Source organism: Argiope bruennichi, chromosome 3 (genome assembly GCF_947563725.1).
Source record: "Argiope bruennichi chromosome 3, qqArgBrue1.1, whole genome shotgun sequence".
NCBI classification, from domain to species: domain Eukaryota; kingdom Metazoa; phylum Arthropoda; class Arachnida; order Araneae; family Araneidae; genus Argiope; species Argiope bruennichi.
The window spans coordinates 64,085,020-64,101,878 of record NC_079153.1 but is presented as its reverse complement, the minus strand read 5'-3'; the positions used below and the strand labels follow the sequence as shown (position 1 = coordinate 64,101,878).

The following is a 16,859-nucleotide window of genomic DNA, read 5'->3' as shown; positions in this document are numbered from 1 at the left end:
AACTGGCCAATTTCAAGTGGGAGCAGATCGACCATCCGGTCTACAGCTCGAGCATGCCGCCCTGTGACTTTCATGTGTTTAGTCCCCTGAAAAAACATATGAAAGGGAAGCGCTTCAACTCCGTCCGTGAACTCAAGGACGCTATGAAGGACAGGGTCTCATCACGGCCACAGGAAGTCTAGGAACAAGGAATCCTTCGGTTCGTTTATCAATGGGATCGTTGTGCTCAGGCCTATGGTGTATACTTTGAATAAAATCCTCATTTATACCCACAGTGTCGCTTCGTATCTTTTCGTTCGAACACCCTCTGTAAATTTAGGATATATATTGTGATTCACATAAAAAATTATTGGCATAACATATTATTGAAGAATATTAAAAATCAAAACAGGTTCCATAGTGCAGTACATTTTTTTTAAAATTAATAAATGCTTGCAAATGAAGGCCAAAATATGGACCAATGTTTTCGAAGACCAACAAACGCAGATATTTTCAATCACAGACAAGGGTTTTACATTAATTCAACTTGATACAATACTTTAGAAATATTTTTTTGTTTTCTTTTAAGGTAATAGGGACCCTTTTTGAAAAAAAAAGTATTTGAGTTAAACTATGTGAAGATTTGATGTTTAGTTCAAACTTTTAATAAAAGCTTGAATTAACTGTAGCCCAAATTGTGAATTACTGATATTTATGCTGGCACAAATTGCACGTTCTGTAGCATTATTCGCTTTTCTTAAACAGGGGGGAAAAGTGCAGCAGATATTCAGAAAATAATGAACGAATGTATGAAAGTTTTATGAGTATTGATATTATAATGAACAAAGCAGAAAATTTGAATTCTGGGACCCAATGTTCAGAAAGAAGATAGAGAAATCTGTTGCAACCCCTTGATCTGTCAAAGATCTTGTTCAATAAGTTGACCTAATAATCCGACAGAAACAGATATTCACTATAAAAGAGTTGTGTGTACACTTTCCTGAACTTTCGACGACTCTGTTTGCATTCCATTGTTTCTGGAGCAGCTTAATTGGATGGTGTTTGATAACTCGTAGTATTGGCTCGACTTAGCGCAGATTAACTTTCATCACTTCCCTGAATTGATAAACTAGAGAATATTAATAAAATGTTTCAAAGTGACGTTAAACTCAGTCTCATATCATGGGCGCACCATTTTTCGAAGACGTAATCACAACGTTCGACAATATAATAAATAATTCTTCCTTCCGGTAATGTCGAAATTCAACCCTTTTTGTGCATAATCTTTGATTAAAAATTCCTCTTGTTTTCAACACGAGCCTTTTTTATCTGCCATTAGAAGTTTTAAAAAACGAATCTCCATGCTCATAAAAGGTGTAAGTGTGTATTTTCACTGAACACTAACACATACCAACTAAAACTACTAATCAATACTTTCATTCAGAATAAATTAAAAAAACTGCTCCAAAATAACGATTTTATTAACTTCGGGTAAATCACACTGTATGTCAATTTTGTAAACTTATGATAAAAACAAAAGCCATTATTTAGAGAGATAAATAACGTTGGGATACACAAAATTAAAAAGGAAAGAAAAAGAGAAAATAACTGGAATGCATTTAATTCTATTAACAGCTTGGGCTTAATGGAAGTACATTAGGACGTCACAAGCCTGATGAGAAAACTGAAAGAAGTAATAAAAATGCTTGCTCTAGCGGAAGAAAGAATTTTACTCTGAATGTTTCCTACATCGATTTACCTTAATGTTATTAGCACTTTTCGTGATAAATTTAAGTAACTCAAACAATTTCTCCTTTGTTTTTTCGAGAAATCGAGCTTAAAAAGCCGAGTCCTTGCGTGTACAGGAAATTATTTGTGCATTATTCCTCTTGTCATTGTCTATTCGTTTTTATTTGTATTAAAGAATTTGAGTTATTTATGAAGTGCATGAGCTGATTTACATTTGTTTTGCAAAATTAAAATCTTGTGCTGATTTTGAGCTTAGTTTCGAACTTTATTAAATAATATAAACCAATATATTTACAAAACTAAAGTGATGATTTGTTCAAAAAATTTAATTGATTGAGCATTTACGAATAAAATGCCAATGTGAAAGCAATTAAATGGTAATGAGAAAATACATGATTTACATTTGTTTACAAAATTAACTGATTGAGCATTTACGAATAAAATGCCAATGTGAAAGCAATTATATACTAATGAGAAAATAATTAAATATTTTTCCTCTTATTGTTATTCTATAAGATTAGTAAAAGAAAAATCATGGCATATTGTTTTTCTCTAATAATTAAAGAGTTATATAAGTATTCTCATTATCTAAAAAAGCTGAAGTGTTACTGTAAATCATGTAAATCACTCAGAAGCAAGAATTATTGTAAAATGACATTAGTGCCATCTAGTGATAAGAAAGTACTTGAAAATCTGAAATTAATATAATATATAGGTTAATTTAAAGTTTCTCTTATGAAATAAATAAATACATAAATAAAAACAATAAACTAAATATTTTGGTTGAGTTTTGCGGTAATCCAATTTTGAATGTGTTTAATTTTCCTGCACATTTTTCAGCAAATTAACTTATAAATGTATCAGCATTATTCATATGTTTTAGTTGAAAATGTATTTGCTTTCTAATTGCATCAAATAAATGATATTCTAATTTTATCTAGCAATAAATTAAATTGAAATTTATTTATTTGAAATTATATTTATTATAAAGGCTAATCTAAATTAAAATAATATTTTTCTTCTATGCTGATACTAAGTACTGATTTTTTAAATAACTTATAAAAATATTCAGATAATATATGTAGTTAAAAGTTATGCTAAAATATGCAGATCGATTAATTATGCATAAATGTTTTTAAATGCTTCATTTTCTTCTTTTTAATTTATGCTTTTAATATCATTTTTGCAAATGGAAAAAATTAATATATACTTTGAGTGATACATTATAGAAAACATTTGCAATCTCAGCTGTTTTTAAGGTCAAGGAATATCTGACAAATGAATTGGAGCTCCCTTGTGTTTCGTAGGATCATGAAAATGTTTGTTAATTTTCAAATTTCCATATCAACCTTCAATATGCTAATTCTGTATTTTAATACGAAAAACTGAATAAAAAAAGCCCTTAAAATAATAAAATACTTTTCTTCTTATACAATAAATGCATAATATGAAAATCTACAACAGTTCCGTAAATTGCTAAATTAAACTAACAATTTTTTATTATTGAAGTATTATATGGAGGCAAAATTAGTTTTGATTCATTTCATATAAAGCTGACCTTCCAATTGGTTAATTTGCCGAAAATTTTATACAAATATATAGTTTTAAGATCAGAGTGGAATCAACTAAATGACAGAATTTGTCAGAAATTCGAAGCAAATGCACATATTTTGTGTTAACACTCTGTTAAAAATTTTCAATGATATATTTCATTGTTAACATGAATATAAATACGGCAAGAAGTATATATATATATATATATATATATATATATATATATATATATATATATATATATATATATATATATATATATATATATATATATATATATATATATATATGTTTTAAATTCTTTTAAAACATGCAAAGTATTAATAATTATAGTTTTGAATTTAATCATTATTTAATTAATTATATTATGATAAAATATGTTCATTATGAGATTATATAGTGTAATATCACAATTAAAATTTCCCATCATAAAACAATAGTTTTTTAACTATTTTTATAAGCTGCTGCTTTATTTACATTCGTTTTGGAAATAGTTTTTATTAAATACTAGCCGCCTTTGGCGACCAGCCGGTTCGCCAATCTTAATGCTCGTTAAAATATTAATAATTAAATATTTTATGTAATTCCTACTTTAATAGCTTCTTCATCAAATATTTTAAAGCTTCAAATTTTGATAGTCATGTAATTCACTCATAATAATATAAAGTCCTTCAGCCATAACATAATATGTATCTCTCTAATTTTCTGTTAGTTCCTATAGAATTTATGCTTAAAATTAAAATGGAAGTGACTAAACTGCAATTAATATAATAATATTTTTTACTGAAACAAAGCATTTTTTTTAATAATATGATTACTGATAATAGAGTCACTGAGCGTTTAAACTTTATGGGCACTAAAGAATATCTTTCTTAAGTTATGTAATATCTCAAGAATTTGTCAACAAAATTTTCTCAGATTCATCATGAACAGATCGATTCATTAACAATGTTTAATTTTAAATGCATCAAACTTTAAGAAAATAAAATGAATCGTTTAAAATAATCGGTCGAAAACAGGTTTAAAAAACTACTTAAAAAACGATGTACTTAAAACTATAAGCATATACAAAAAAATATATAACTAACATAAATACAATTTAATTACAAAAGCCTACAACTAACCTAAAAAAAATTTAAATAATTGAAAACAGGTTAAAAAAATCTACTTAAAAAACGATGTACTTAAAACTATAAGCATATAAAAAATATATATAACTAACATAAATACAATTTACTTACAAAAGCATGCAACTAACCTAAAAATAATTTAAATCAGACGTTGATAACGGTTGTCATGGCAACAATCAGAATGCGCATGCGTGAATTTTCTTAGCCAGCTCCGGTAACGCAAATGCGTGAATTTTTCTACGCCAGTTGGGGTAACGCTATGCAGATTATACGATTTTAATTTCCTTTATTATGTGTTATTTTAATTCAAAAGTACTTCAGAATGAATCTGAAACATATATTAATTAACAATGTTTAATTTTAAACGCATAAAACATTAAGAAAATAAACAAAATCGTTTGAAATAATCCGCCGAAAAATTTTAACCTTAGCCTCATTACTGTTGGGAGAAAAAAAAATTGAAGCCTTACTCATTTGGCGGTGGGGAAAATGGAAGATTTTTTTGGCGGAAAAGTTAGTTTTTAATTAATAATTAAAATTCTAATTAAAATTTCAAAAAAAGGACCCCAGGTGCACATTCCCGACCTCTAAGGTATACATGTTCCAAATTTGATAGCTGTATGTCAAATGACCTGGCCTGTAGAGCGCCAACACACACACACACATTGAGCTTTATTATAAGTATAGATGATTTGCAATAAATTTATTTTAATATAGTGTCCTTTTTAAAAATGTTACAAGTTATATTGCAAGTTATTCAGATATTAATAGTGGAACATTTAACAAAAATAAAAATAAAATTTAATGAAATTGAAATTCAGTCCATTAACATAGCCACATATATTTCGGAAAATATTTTTTTAAACATATTTAGGAATAGTGTATGTGAAAAGCATATTAAGAATTGCATATGAACCATGAAGATAAGACCTTTCAGATGCAATTTTTATCCATTATATTTTGTCTATTTAAAATGCAACCAATTTCATATTATTTATTTGTTAGTGAATTATATTATTCAAGACTATTTTTAAAAAATCCAACCTGACAAATTTTACATATTGTGAGATTCAGTATCAAACTGTCACGAACAGCATAAGTCATATCATTGACTGTCCGACCCGTCAGAAGGCACACGGATAAAAAATACAGAATAAACGAACCGCCGCAACAGCAATATTGGCGGGAAGTGTGGTTTATTCGTAAGGGTTATCACCGACCATGGCACAACCCTTCCCTAAGGAAGTACATTCTGTCATCTATAAGAGGAGCCAACCTCCCACCTTTTCGTCTAATCTCCAGTGTTGGGAGATCCAATCATCTTACCGGAAGCATCTCATCCTCGTTTCTAAGTGCCCCCCTGGGGGATCCACGAATAACGTAAAGGAGCGTTGAGAATTATGCAAAACAAATCGGATTACAAACATTCAACCCAACTATATGAAGTTTCTTCAAGGAAGTACATCCCCTCATCTTCGATGGGGTCCTTATTTAGCCATCCCAGCATTTTTGTACAAATCACATTACAAACATCCAACATATGATATTTTTACAATGAAGTACAGCCCCTTATCAAGGATACGGATTTTAATCAGCCATTCCAAAATTATTGCACATCTTATCATTATTGTGAGTTTTCATCGTCGTATGAGAAAAATAATAAATCGTATGTTCCATTCATGCTTTACACCCTTTGGGCAAGCTATATTGGTGTACGAAATAATAAAAAAAAAAAATGTCACCTTTTTTAATTCGAAACTAATATGAAGTTATATTTAAAAAAAAAGATTTTTGTTTTATTCATTAACATTGCATATGGTTCGCGATTAAAAATATCCCTAAATTTTAAAATGGAAAAAATTAAAATTCTCAACAGGCTGAAGATTATACTGATAATTAAATAATTATAATAGATTTCATATATCGGAAATTCTAAATTTAACTGCAAGTCATTTATTTTATATTCTAAATAATAAACTAAAAACTTAAAAATAAAAATAAATAATTTGCAATTACATAATTAATTAAATTCCCTTATTTTTAATTGCTTAAATATAACAAACTATATATTGATTGTAAGAAAATATTTCGAAGTAATATCGAAGAAAAAAATGCTTAAAACCTTTAGATTGCTGTCTAAATAATTAAAAAGCATGGGGAATGTGTGTTTTTTGTTTGCTTCTAATTTGTTTTATCTTCTTCCATTTAAAATTTCAAGGTAGATTTCAAAATAATTACAGCTAGTGACAAAAAATATCCTCTTTAATTGATCTTTCTTTTAATTGATTACACTAGATTAGTTTCTGTTCTTCTAATAAAAAAAATGGTAAGTGCCATTATTAAAAGGACGTTCATACCATATCCAACAGGCTAGAAATTTCTAATTTGATGCTTTTACATGCGCAATTAAGAAATCAGTAGCATAAATGAAATTCCGAAAGGAATAATTTATTCCCTTTTGTTTCAATTAATGAAGAAAAGTTTTGAGATGATTCACAAAATATATTTAACGACTATTTTTATTTTTACGTGATTCTTTCACTATTTTATTATGCATAGATGCAGAAATTATGCATTTTTTACCAGTTGATAAATGATGTTTCTTAAAGAATAAAGACTTTCAGACTGCAATTTGTTTTTTGATTGTGTATACAGTTTAATATAATTTGAAATTATTTTCTGAAATTAGAATTTTTTTCTTCATTTAATTTTGATTTAATGTGTTTTAAATTAATTAAATAATATCTTTTTTATATTTTAAATAAGAAAATATATGTATAATAATACTCATAAAATAATTTAAAGCGCTCTTACCTTATTTATATTATTGAAGCACTTATTACCAAAATTCTTACTTTTTATTATTTTCTTCTTATATTGTACTTACAATTTCAATATAAATTAAGTTAACTCTTCTTACTTATTTATTTATCTTTTATCGAACAGTTTATATAATTTTATATCGTGCCTGCAAAATTATAAAATATTTTTTGCTTTAATTAACAAAAAAAAATAAATCAGCTAAAATCCATTGTAAACCAATAAAAATTTCCATTTTTTTTTTCAAGATTTTTCTAAAAATCTCAAGATTATTTGCATATAGAATAACTATATGAATTTGAAATTTTATGTACAGTCCATAAATTATAATTATTTATGGATTGTCCATTTTTTTAAAATTAAAATACTTACAAAAATGTTAATAAATTTTTTGCCGTATCTGAAAATTAATATATCTTATTCAATTAGAAAGATTATATTTTTATGAAGCCATTACCCTAATAAAACTATGAAATTTTGAAATGTATGATTTTCTATATTTAATTTCAAATGAAGGCCAAAGTTCTAAAAAGAAGGAAACAAATTTTTAAACATTTTTCTAGCCTAAATACAAATTCATTGATTGTAATTGGTGTAATATTTTCGGTATGGAAATTTTCAATTAGTCGCATATTGATATTATCATGATTTTCCAGTAATGCATTTGCAAATACAATTTCTTTTATCAATTTATACAACAAAGAAAAAAGCTTAAAATATATGCAAGTCAGCTGATAAACACAATAATATTCTTCTGAAAAAAAGTTTCTTTTCACGATTCCTTCTCTCTCAATCCGTCCTGAGGAAACTGGAGCTATTAATCATTCCTAAAATATTCTAACATTTATCGATACTGAAAAGTAATTATTTCCCCGAGAGGATACTACTGCTATTTATAAGAGTGAAACATTTGTAATTTTGACAAGCAATGCATTCACAGAAATAGCAATATGAAAAAGACAGATTTTCAAAAATGCTTTGTGTTTATTTCTGATTGACTTAGGGGTATGTAGACAATTATATGGAAGGAATATTTATCTATATATATATTTCTCATTAGCAAGAATTTTAAAATATTTGTCTTACAACATCATAGCTCCGTTTTACCAGTCCATTGTCCAAAAAACATTATGTTCGCTCAATTTCAAAGGATATATCATATTGTGAAGGCGATACTTTATTGTTGAATTCATACGTTTTATCTTAATTGTCATGTCGCACCAATATGCAAACTTTTGATTTTTGCAACTGACTCATATAATCCATATAAGCATGAGGTCATTCTGGACTTATCTGACAGTTATTTTGAATTTTAAGTAATAAGATGATCTAGTGTTCTCTTAATATCTACGCTTATAAACATCCATATAAGATGGTAATAATAATAAAAATGACATATTAATATATTTATATATATTAGAAGACTCACTCACTTTTTTGTTCGTAGTAGAAATGTTGGCTGATTTTTGAGTAAAAGTTCATTATTAAATGTTAATTGATAATAATGACTGCTGTGCTTTATCTGAATTGATCTAAAAGAAATCCGATTTCTTGTCCAAGGGAATCATTTATGATATCATTTGGAGAAATAATACAATATATATTAAATATATATTCAGCTTTGCTTGTTTGCATAATAGTCCATTACTTATGTTAAGGTATTTCAACTATTTTCTATATAAACTTTATTTTGTATATTTTGTTTCAAATAAGATTAAAATTAATTTATTTATTTCATTTAGGTTCGGAACACTGCTAATGTGGAATCGCCACGAAATATTTGTAAGTAAACATTTTTTTTTTTAAATTTCATTTTGAATTATATAATAGATAAATATCTTTTTCGCAGAAGAAAGATGTAACACAAACAAAATAATAAAAGTGAAATAATATTCTTAATTAGATTTGTAAGATATTAAATTTAAAAAAAACAACAACCTTAGAATGCTTGTAATGAAGCGTTATCTTTTACATCAGTTTACTTGCCATCGCAAAACAGATTATTATAAGTTAAAATATTTATAAAGATAGTTAGTATTGTTTTAAAATGTCTTCTGAAATCAAAAATCCATATATTTATGTAAGATTTTTATTACATTTTAAGCAGAAATATTCAGTATGAAAAAAATGTGCATTAATATTGTAGCTTTTTGTAAGAAATTAAAATGATTTTTACTAATTTTATGTTTATTTCTGTTTGATAACGAATAACTTTCTTTTACTATTTTTCTCGACAACAAATATTTAAATATGACAGAGACATTTAATTTATATAAATAATGTAATCTCTTTTCTGTGTTATCTTCATCAATTCAACACTCACAAATAAAATAAATATACTATATAATTTTTATTTGTCATATATTAATTTTTAAACAATAAATACAATTATTTCATAACTGTCATCTTTGCATAATATATCTCAGTACCGATAAATAACACTTACTTCAAATCCAGTAAAAATGAAATAATAAATAATTTACAGATTTTCCTTCTAATTTCATAAACAGTTCCCAAATTTAACCATAAACCCTACATTAATATCAAATATCAATTTTAATGATTTTGACAGAGCTATCCATATGACAGAAAGTTAAACAATGTAAAATACCTTAAAATATGTTTTGAAGACAGCAAACGATTACTTAAAGTTTTGATGTAATATGGATCACTAGTTTTTGATATGATTAATTATCGATATGCGATTACATTTCATTGCTGTTATATTTCTTCACTTTCTTTGCCTTCAATCATAGTTGGAAACTGGCATATTTTCAACTTTTATAGAATCGAAATTACAAAAAAAGCATAAGAAGGCAACTATATGCCAAGACAGTAAATCTTATTTGAATTTGCACTCTCCTGCACATCTGGTTTTGCGAAAAGAACTTACATATTCTCGACAATCCACTACAAAGATATTTCACTTTCTAAATTTGCTTACTTTCACAAGCAAAACCTAAGAACTGACGTGAGTGATAAAAACTATAAATGTCTTATTTATTCTGGCACATTTTTGTATTTGCATTATTTTATGCTCAAGAGAAATATGTTTAGAAAGTGAGACAACTTACTGGATATTCTTAATGCAATATGGATATATAGATAAATCAGCCGTAGTAAAAACTGGTCACGTCCTAGATACCCAACTAAAAAGGAAAAACAAATATATATCTGTGTATGAAATGAGATAAATTCTGGCTGAAGCTTATTTTTACGTGACTGTAAAGAAAAAATACTGAAGTAACTGCTAACGCCTTGCAAGCACGAATTTTATTGTGTGCATTGTAAATATAGTTTATGCAGTTTTCATATGTGGCTAAACCTATTATTAGAATGTATTACCCGGTTTAATTGATTTGTTATATTTTCATAAGTATATAAACATTCTATGAAAATTTAGAAAAAAAAATGATCTTTTCCCGATATTTGCAAACTTGTTGTGTCGACTTCAGATTGCAAAATTTATGTTCAGGCAAATACTGCATGCAGAATTATCTTTCAGTGAAAATATAAATTGTGTTTATTTTTATTGTCATAGCATTTTATTGTTTTGTTTTTCCTTTGAATTGAATGAAAAATGGAAATTTAACTTTTGCAATATTGGAAACATCATTTCTTCTGAAAAATGAAATTTAGATGGAGAGTCGTCTTCAATCCTTCAAATATTTAAAGAGTTGGTTTTCCAATATACCATTATTCACATTCTAAAAAGGGTAAAGAATGTTTGAATAATGAAGCAGCATTCGATAGGGAAAGAACATAAATTTGAAATATCCATAAAATCATTAATTTTACTAAGAAAATTATTGAATGATAAACATTAGTAATAAATTAACATTTAATAATTTAATGGTTGAGAAATGCCCTCTATCAAATATTTTTCTTATCCATCGACTTTGACAACAAAAACATAGAGAAAAAAAGATTCAAATTGATTTTTTTTTCAAAGAGCCTAAAGATTTTGAAATTCTTTACTTTAAAAAAAAGAATTAGTTTTTAAAATTTTTGCATGCTGTCATGTTATTGGTTACATACAAGTGTGTTATTACTGCCCCAAAAAAGCTAAAACTCTGAAATATCATTTTCTTTTGCTATTCTGTGTTTTTAAATAGATTATACTTTGTATTTATAAACATGTTTACAAGGTTTTCGCATTTGTTTACTCCTTTCCATTTAATACTATTACTTTATTTGACCTAACTATGATGATAACAGCATAGATTTATTATTTGTTATTATATCAAGAGGGTCAAGTTAAAAAAAAATCATTGATTAATTTTAGCTTTTTTTGAGTCTAAAACCTCCGAATAGACCTGATTTTACGATGTGTTAAAAAACGTTTGTGAAAGGTCTTCCAAAAAGTGTCCCCGCGTACTCATCATTGAAGGTGTTATCTTCAAATCTTCCAATGTTAAACTGTAGATTTTGGGCAAACCGTGAACTGGTATTAAACAGTCGTACAATAATATCGAAATATAGATCTTTGGTTTGAATCTAACTTTTTTATTATATTAAACGTGCGATCTTTGGCAGTTTTTCGAGCAGTTAATACAAAAGTACATGATAATCGGATATGTATTTTGAATATCTTTATTCAGCTAATTGAAACCAAAATTTGACATTGAGGAAGATTCATACCAGTATTCATTAATTTATGGCCTCATATTTACATACATGGGAAAGTAATCCACCCGATAGATGATTCATCATTTGACACATTTGGCTCAAGATTTGATATAAATTTACACTTAGATGCCAAAACTCTGAACAAAATATTATAATTGAAACCAAAATTTGACATTGAAGAAGATTCATACCAGTATTCATTAATTTATGGCCTCATATTTACATACATGGGAAAGTAATCCACCCGATAGATGATTCATCATTTGACACATTTGGCTCAAGATTTGATATAAATTTACACTTAGATGCCAAAACTCTGAACAAAATATTATAATTGAAACCAAAATTTGACATTGAAGAAGATTCATACCAGTATTCATTAATTTATGGCCTCATATTTACATACATGGGAAAGTAATCCACCCGATAGATGATTCATCATTTGACACATTTGGCTCAAGATTTGATATAAATTTACACTTAGATGCCAAAACTCTGAACAAAATATTATAATTGAAACCAAAATTTGACATTGAAGAAGATTCATACCAGTATTCATTAATTTATGGCCTCATATTTACATACATGGGAAAGTAATCCACCCGATAGATGATTCATCATTTGACACATTCGGCTCAAGATTTGATATAAATTTACACTTAGATGCCAAAACTCTGAACAAAATATTATAATTGAAACAAAAATTTGACATTGAAGAAGATTCATACCAGTATTCATTAATTTATGGCCTCATATTTACATACATGGGAAAGTAATCCACCCGATAGATGATTCATCATTTGACACATTCGGCTCAAGATTTGATATAAATTTACACTTAGATGCCAAAACTCTGAACAAAATATTATAATTGAAACCAAAATTTGACATTGAAGAAGATTCATACTAGTATTCATTAATTTATGGCCTCATATTTACATACATGGGAAAGTAATCCACCCGATAGATGATTCATCATTTGACACATTCGGCTCAAGATTTGATATAAATTTACACTTAGATGCCAAAACTCTGAACAAAATATTATAATTGAAACCAAAATTTGACATTGAAGAAGATTCATACTAGTATTCATTAATTTCTGGCCTCATATTTACATACATGGGAAAGTAATCCACCCGATAGATGATTCATCATTTGACACATTCGGCTCAAGATTTGATATAAATTTACACTTAGATGCCAAAACTCTGAACAAAATATTATAATTGAAACCAAAATTTGACATTGAAGAAGATTCATACCAGTATTCATTAATTTATGGCCTCATATTTACATACATGGGAAAGTAATCCACCCGATAGATGATTCATCATTTGACACATTCGGCTCAAGATTTGATATAAATTTACACTTAGATTCCAAAACTCTGAACAAAATATTATAATTGAAACCAAAATTTGACATTGAAGAAGATTCTTACCAGTATTCATTAATTTATGGCCTCGTATTTACATACATGGGAAAGTAATCCACCCGATAGATGATTCATCATTTGACACATTCGGCTCATGATTTGATATAAATTTACACTTAGATGCCAAAACTCTGAACAAAATATTATTTATCTCAAATGTTGCATTTTTCAATTGCCACGTTTACATTCATGCGTAAATACATGCCAACAACCGATCAACCATTTGACGGATTTGTTCAACATTTGACGCATATCTACATTTTGGATACTTAACTTGTGAACGAGATTTTATCTATCTATCTCCTACGTTTTGCAACTATCGAATTCACACAGAGGCAGGAAGAATAACTTGAAATATGTTTTTCGAACTTGAGGAGATTTGAGATGTGGAGACTAGTCAATATTTCAATTTAGAATTTTTTCACGGTTACAAAACTTTCTGTATACTTCATTTACGAAAAAAAAATTGAAAAAAAATTATTGATAACAAAGTTTTATCGAGCAATAAATATAATATTCAAATTATAAATTTGTAATAGATTTTTTTCTTTCAAATTTAAATTTTTAATATAGTTATTTTCAGCCGCATTTTAATTTTTTCATGAAATATATAACAATCGATTCAACGCTGTCTGCTTCACTTTCAGATACTAAGGCTTATAAGGAATCCATTTGGATTTTTACTGTTCTGAAGTCTCTCTCTATTTTTTTTTTCCTTTGCGGTTATATTTCGCTATTGCTTAAACCTCCGAAACATTTTAAGTATATTCTTGAGAGATTTCAGAAAAGGAATTTGGACCAGATTTCTGTGAAAAAAATTCGTCCGTTTAACCAAGGAGGAAAGTGTACAGAAAGTAATTTATTTATTTTTTTGCCCTGGCATACATATGTTTGTTTATAAAACAATATAATTTATGAAGTAAATGGATATTTAAAACCTATTCATTTGCAAAATCTATGTTGTTTATTTTGGTCTTGAAAACATTCAGCTTTCCATCTGTATTTTATCAAGGATATTCAAGAAATTCGAGACATGGTATAAAATTAAATAATGTTATAAATGTTTAACAAAATTTATAATTTTTTTATAAACTTAGAGTTTAGTCAAGCAGAACAATATATATTTATCAAATTATAAAGATGTATGGAATTTAAATTGTTTAAATATCTCTTTTTAGAGTTATTTTAAATAAATAGATGTTTTAGAAATAGTAAACTTAGATACATACATGGATGAATTCTTCCACGCAAGATGTAATTATTTTTCTTTCCATTTTAAGTATTCATTTCAATAAAGGAACGAGATACTAAGTCGTTGCGAAACTTTGGTAAATACCCTTATTAAGCAAATGTTTATTAGAAAAGTTTTAAACAAGGCCCCATTGTTATTGGCACATTTTACACGGTAAATTAAAATTCTGCTCAGATTTATAAAGGAGTATTTGCAGAAGAATAGATATTTTGCAGGCCCGCATTCCAGTGAGGTAATTAATAATTACAATCCAATTTCACGTGTTTCTGCATACAAAATTGCTCACGTACCTCCATCAAATTTTCTGTACTTCGTTTTAAATGGACAAATAATATTAATGAACCCTTCAAAATCATTTTCCAGTAGAATACTTAAAATGCAATTAACAAGACTTTGGAAATGTGAACTTGATTTTAAATAGGTATCTGTAAAGTATGTTATTAACAAAATTGTGATTAATTTACTTAAAACAATAAATCAATGGGTGTTTCATTCCATAACTAATAAAAGCATTTCTACTTTGATTGAATCTTAAAAGTTTTGTAAAATGACTTTTCTAAACATGCTTCCATATTTTCAGTATTAATAAATAAATAAATAAATAAAAAACGTTTAAATCTAAAATAAAGATAAATGTTGGTGATTTTCATATGAATTCTAATTTTTGATTCCAAAAACAGAACTGAGAAACTTCCATTTTTTCAAATTAATAGACATTTTGAAACTTTTATACTCTTCGCTCTTTAAAAGAATAAAATTTCAACAAGTAATCCAAATGACGGAAATTCATACTATAAGTCTCATTTGCTTTTCTTATGCTAAAGGAAATCAGTCTTGTGGAACCGTGTATACTAAATTCGTTTTTCTTATAATACATTTTCTCTTTCTATCTTTTTTATGGAAGTCCCATAACTACCTACTATCGAATAGTTAAGGATATACATGGAATTTCCTTTTAGATATTTAATAAGATAAGATAGTGTGAAAGATGAAATAACCATCGATAATATAAATTAACATATATTATTATATGTCGTCTTGCATATAAAGACAGTCTATGTATTGTATCATTTATCTCTAATAAATTATAACTATCTCGGCATTATTGTTTTATTTTATCTGAATGATATTTTTTTTTTCAAATTTATATTCATAAGTTTGTAATTTTCATTTTTAACTTTTATTCCATGATATTGTATAAATCGATTTAGAAAATAGTGAGTATTCTTTTAAAGGTAGTAATATTTAGGTTTCTGTCATTTTAAAATTACTGTTTATTATTTTTTAAATATGAGAATCTGATAATTTATATATATTCGATTTAAATTAAATATTATATATACATTCATTCACATACACATAGTCAGATAATATTTAATAAAATATTTTTAAAGAATTGGCTAAACAACCAGCAGTTAAATGCCACTAGAATTAGTAAGTGTCTGTTAAACTCAACATGTCCTAAACTATGTAAGTAATCGTATTTCATGCTATTGTTGAAATTTCCATAAATGTTTTCAGAGAAATTCGCATATATATTTAGTTGCACAATTGTTTGCAGAAATAAAATGCCTAAATAAAAAAAAACTAATTTGTATAGCCACCAAATCAGAGAAAATAAAAACTGTGCACAAAAAAAGTTATAGTAATTTTATTAGTAAGAAAAATTTGATATAATCTAAAATATTAAATGCTTTTATACTATTTTCTCACTTGAAATTTCAAAATGATTGAATATATTAATACCATCAAATAATGCTAATGATATCCCAATTTAAAAATGTGAAAGAAAAATATTTATGCAAAAGATAAGTCGCTTTTGGTTATATTTTTCACTTACAAAATTTATAAAATCATTGCAAAATTTCCGTAGATATTTCATTTTTTCTCATAAATAATTTCAATAAATTAAAAGAAAAAAATCTAGCTTTAAATTCAAATAATATGAAAATGCAAACCAAAACCTCATTTAAATAACATCAGAATCCATGTAATAAATATAATTTACGAAGTGATATATATATATATATATATATATATATATATATATATATATATTAATGAAACTATGTAATAAGATAACAATGATTGAAATCATGTTTCATGTTCTTATTGTTTATAAATTGAGAAAGACTTCCTTTGTATTTTCAGAAAGCATGTAGAAAAATGTTCTCGAAATCAAACTTCAAGAATGTTTCTAAAACAATACCATCCTCTGCGGCAAACTGTTATCTGCTCGCAATACTGGAAAAGAATGATAACATTGAATATCTTAAAAGATTCGTTGAAACATGCTTTGCTTTAAGAA

General features: G+C 26.7%; 1 protein-coding gene across 2 annotated transcripts in view; it reads left to right on the top strand.

Moving 5' to 3' along the window:
• Positions 1 to 16,859, top strand: part of LOC129963962 (allatostatin-A receptor-like) — a 256,946-nt gene that overhangs the window by 188,935 nt on the left and 51,152 nt on the right. For both annotated transcript variants that reach the window (XM_056078592.1, XM_056078593.1), the window contains one exon: positions 8,975 to 9,014. The gene's annotated coding sequence lies outside the window, so the exon portion shown is untranslated. The remainder of the gene's footprint in view (positions 1 to 8,974; positions 9,015 to 16,859) is intronic.